This window comes from Sinocyclocheilus grahami, unplaced genomic scaffold (genome assembly GCF_001515645.1).
Source record: "Sinocyclocheilus grahami isolate Dianchi unplaced genomic scaffold, SAMN03320097.WGS_v1.1 scaffold143.1, whole genome shotgun sequence".
Lineage (NCBI taxonomy): Eukaryota > Metazoa > Chordata > Actinopteri > Cypriniformes > Cyprinidae > Sinocyclocheilus > Sinocyclocheilus grahami.
Window position 1 is genome coordinate 1,438,401 of NW_015505322.1, and position 5,000 is coordinate 1,443,400.

Genomic DNA, 5,000 nt, shown 5'->3' on the forward strand with positions numbered 1-5,000 from the left:
GCAGCAACCACATGTGACGACCCCGGGCTGGACTCCGCTTCGTCCACGGTGAAAGCCGATCCGGCGATCCACAGCGCAAAGTTGAAGTATTTCCTCAGCGACCAGCACGGATCAGCTCCAACGAAACACACAGCGCCTTCACATGGCGGCGGCAACAATAATACTACAGCGAGAATAAAAGTTACGCCTTCTTTCTTTGCGTGAACATTTGGGCGGCGTTATGCAAATCTTCCCACATCGTGATGTAGACATGTGGGGGCGTGTTAGAACGAGCCGTTTTAGGTAGGCGTGGTTGACTCTTAACTTTTATAAAGAATATCTCTTTGGATTTGAGACTTCAGTCTTTGCAACTTTACAGATCTTTATGCACCAAGAGCTTGTAACACTCCAAAGAGAAAGTAAAAATTGAAATAGCATCATATGACCCCTTTAATGCCATTCTTCAAATCGACAGTTCAGCCAAAAAGTAAAATTTGCTTAAAATTTGCTCAACCTCTGGCCATCCAAGATGCAGATGAGATTTGGAGAAATGTAGCATTGCATCACTTTCTCACCAATGGATCCTCTGCAGTGAATGGGTGCCGTCAGAACGAAAGTCCAAACAGCTGATAAAAACATCACAGTAATCCACACCACTCCAGTCCATCAATTTACGCCTTGTGAAGTGAAAAGGTATGCGCTTGTAAGAAACTAATCCACCAGCAGGGCATTTTAACTTTAAATCATCACTTCTGGCCCAAATATGAGTCCATTCCCCTCGCATCAAGATTACTTTTTTATTTGAATAAGCAGTATATAGACAGAGGATATTTTAGAAGCAATGGTTTAATTATTCTCAATATTGAATTTGTTTCTTACAAACACCTTTTCTCTTCACATGACATTAACTGATGGACTGGAGTGCTGTGGATTACTTGTGGGTTATTGGGATGTTTTTATCAGCTGTTTGGACTCTCATTCTGACGGCACCCATTCACTGCAGAGGATCCATTGGTGAGCAAGTGATGCAATGCTACATTCCTCCAAGTCTGTTCTGATGAAGAAACAAACTCATCTACATCTTGGATGGCCTGAGAGTGAGCACATGTTCAGCACATTTTAATTTTTGGGTGAACTGTTCCTTCAATCATTTAATTTAAGTTACTGCTTAATAGATAACCATGTATATTCTAGTTAAATGAAATTCCTCTTTCAAAATAAAATTTAATGAATGAAATACAACTAAAAAAACCCAGCTACATTTAAAATGAGGTTGAACCACACCACATTGTTTGCAGTAAACATGCTTTGATGATATTGGGCCAAGAACGATCTTTTGTAAAGGTTGACGGATTTAAAAAAAAAAATTCCCATAACAGGGCTGATTGAGCTGGTTGAGGCCAAGATATAATACAGCGCTTAAAAAAAATTAATAATTTAATTCTTTAATTTAAAGAAAAAAAATCCCATTATTTAACGGAATAATATTAATATTACCTTATAATAATATTAATATCACCTTATTATAAGTGACGTAAGAAAGATCAATGCATGTTTTCAAAGGCGGAAGCATATCAGGGTTGATTAGAAAGTGAGGAATAAGACAAATTCAGAATTTTCTCAGAAAGTAAACTATGCAAACTATGGCTATATGCTGTATTGTGACCAAGGCTTTGTCGAGCTATTGAACTTTTTGACTGTGATTTCACAGAAAAATAGAAACAGTTCACTGAACACACATTCACCTGAGGGCAAGTTGTCATAGCTTTTATGGTCTAGGTCAGGGATCCTCAAATCTGGCCCACGAGATCCACTTTCCTGCAGAGTTTAGCTCTAACCCTAAACAAACACACCTGAGCAAGCTAATCAATGTCTTCAGGATCATTAGAAAATCACAGGTAGCTGAGTTTGATCAGGGTTGGAGCTAAACTCTGCAGCGCATTGGACCTCCAGGGTAAGATTTGAGGAACCCTGGTCTAGAGTGTCACAATGAAACATGAAATTGTCCATTATACAGTGGGTATATCAAATAAATCACCCCACTTTAAAATAATCACATTTTGTTGCTTTGCAGCCTGAATGAAGACAGACAGTTTTTGTTTTATCCAGCTGTGTTTACTCAGTGCAGCTTATAACATCCAAGTGAACACTACCATGTCAGGTACATAACACCAGTACATGTCAGGTGTAGCTAATCACCTTCTCAACGGCACACAAAGCCATTTGACTTTCAGCTGTGATCAGCTGTGCTCATTTTGATTAGCTCAGCATGAAAAGAGCTTTCCTGGAGTACTTCAGTCCTTGGTAGTGCAATTGAAGCAAACAATCAACTATGGGTGGCAAAGCATTGTCAAAAGACCTCCGGGATAAATATTTGTGGTTAGGCACAAGTCAGGAGATGGATACAAAAAAATTCAAAGGCTTTATCAATGCCTAGAAACACAGTGAAGTCTATTATTAAGAAGCGGAAGGTATTCGGTACAACACAGACCCTCCCTGGATCAGGACGTCGCTCCGAACTGGATGAAAGAGCAGGAGGAAACTGATCAGAGAGGCAACCAAGAGCTACAGCAGCTCTGAAGCAGAAGAGTGGTCATTGTGGGCATGTGACAACAACATCACAAATTCTCCACAAATGTGGCTTATATGAGAGGGTTGCAAGAAAAAAAGCCACTCAAGAAAGGCCACATGCAGTCAGACTGAGCTTTGCCAAAACACACCTTGAAGATTCTGAGGCAGATGAGACTAAAATGGAATTATTTGGCCTCGACATCAAATGATATTTCTGATGAAAATCCAATACAGCTCAGCATCCAAACAACATCATTCCTACAGTAAAGCATGGAGGTGGTGATGTCCTGTTATGGGGTGTTTCTCTGCAGCAGAGACTGAAGCACTTGTCAGGATAGAAGGAAAAATGGATGAGGCAAAATACCATTCAATTCTTGAGGAAAATCTGCCAGAAAGTTGTCAATGGGAAGAAGGTTTACCTTCCAACATGACAGTGACCCAAAGCACACAGTGGTTGAAGGAGAAAGAGCTGAATGTCCTTGCATGACCTGTCAGAGCCCAGACTCAAACCCCACTGAAAATCTGTGGAATGACTTGAAGACCACAAACACTCACCATCAGATTGAACTGAACTTGAGCAGTTCTGCAAATTAGAGTGGGCAAATATTGCAAAGTCTAGATGTGCAAAATTGGTAGAGACAAATCCCTACAGACAGGGCCGCATTAAGACTGTACTGGGCCCTGGGGCTATTACTTACTGCAGGGCCCCCCATCACAATAATGATATATATATATACATTATATATATATATATATATATATATATATATATATATATATATATATATATATATAGCTTTAAATAGGATTTTTATTCCACATCAAAATTCTTGATGCAATGAAATTTCATAATTTGTTACCAATTTCAATATCACAAAAAAAAGAATACTAGCCTAAGTAAAAATAAGCTTACTGAAGACAAGTAAACAGTCACAAATTAAGCTACAACAGAACAAAGATCATAAGAAATCGGCCTACTTGGAAAAACTTGAAAGCACTGAATAATATTACGATGTATACAAATTGACAAATAGACTGAATGGTCTTCACTGTATATATTTAATATACATTCATTCTTATTTATTTTACAAAAGTGATTCAGTCAAGGACAGTAAGTGATTTTCTTTCTGATGTTTGATTTACATTATTGGCAAAAATGGCAACAGCAGCTATATTAGGCTGCTTTAGAGGAATAGTTCACCCGAAAATGAAAATTCTGTTGTTGTTCTAAACCTGTATGAGATTCCTTCTGCTGTTGAATGCAAAATAATATATTTGGAACAATACTGGTAATCAGAGAGTTGCTGGGTCCCCATGACTTTATGAGCCCCTCTCTCTCAGAATTGCTGACATCTTTACTTATAGAATATTGTTCTTCGCGCAAACATTTCCAGATTACTTCATAACGAAGTGAAGCGTGAAGGGCAGCGATCACCTGATAGATACCTGCACATGTCCTTCAAATGTCAAATATAGAATAAATGCATTTGCTTGGTAAACCAAATTAAGACTTTAAGCTTAAATCTCAAATGGTAATGCATGGAATTTATGGAAAAGCTCAACTAAATAACAGCGCTAATAAGTGGGGGGCGATCGGCGCGCCAGTCAATTTACCCCACGGCCAATCACGGGCCCCTCCTTGCCCGGGCCCCGGGGCTTCAGCCCCGCCTAGCCCAATGGTTAATACGGCCTTGCCTACAGACTAAAGGCTGTAATTAAAGCAAAAGGTGGTTCAACCAAATACTGACACAAGGGGGTGATCCTTTTTCCAACTCAGTGATTCTGTTTTTTTCATTTATGTATTTATTTTTTCTGACATGTTGGTTACATCTTTCACTTGGATGTTAGAATTCACACATTTTTTCCCAATGTAAGAATTGGTTTTGAACTAGAAGCTTGTACAAACAGGCCCATCTCAAAGTGTTTGCTAGTTGAGCATCTTGATAGAGAAATGTCTCTTACTGAATAACAATCTCGTCCAAAACGCCCTGCAACAGCTTGATAGTCGCGCCTTGATCAGACCTTGAGAATAATGTGCAGATTAATGAACGTTAATAAGAGCGGAATGAAAAACACTCGGGACCGAATCCAGCACTAGAGATCCGCAGTGGAAACACTCATCACATCGTTAAACACTCTTCCAGACATATACGCGAAGACACTGGTAATTAGTCACTAAGAACTTGAGAGATCATGCTGAACCGAAATAAGCGCGTCAGTACATATGACCGTATAGAGACACGCAGCCTTACCTTATGAAGAAAACACAGCTGATATTAGTGTCCCCCGCTCAAACACACGGCTGACATTGTACGTACATCCACGCTCCGGATTCAGCTTCGGTGATGGAGCTGTCCCGCTGCAGTGATGCTGATGCTGAGCTCTCGCGCGATGAAGCAAGCTCCGTCCCGCACCGGCGTCACTTTCTCCGCCTGCATTTAAGTTACGAA

At 39.8% G+C, this 5,000-nt stretch overlaps 1 protein-coding gene and 1 long non-coding RNA gene across 2 annotated transcripts in view; one reads left to right on the plus strand and one right to left on the minus strand.

Annotated features, from left to right (window-relative positions):
- Positions 1–5,000, minus strand: part of LOC107591559 (glycine receptor subunit beta-like) — a 21,326-nt gene that overhangs the window by 16,098 nt on the left and 228 nt on the right. The window contains exon 1 of the mRNA XM_016280753.1: positions 4,803–5,000. This exon is cut by the window's right edge and continues 228 nt beyond it. The gene's annotated coding sequence lies outside the window, so the exon portion shown is untranslated. The remainder of the gene's footprint in view (positions 1–4,802) is intronic.
- The window catches only part of LOC107591560 (uncharacterized), a 16,282-nt gene continuing 11,895 nt past the window's right edge, over positions 614–5,000 (plus strand). The window contains exon 1 of the long non-coding RNA XR_001609888.1: positions 614–746. This is a non-coding gene — a long non-coding RNA (uncharacterized lncRNA). The remainder of the gene's footprint in view (positions 747–5,000) is intronic.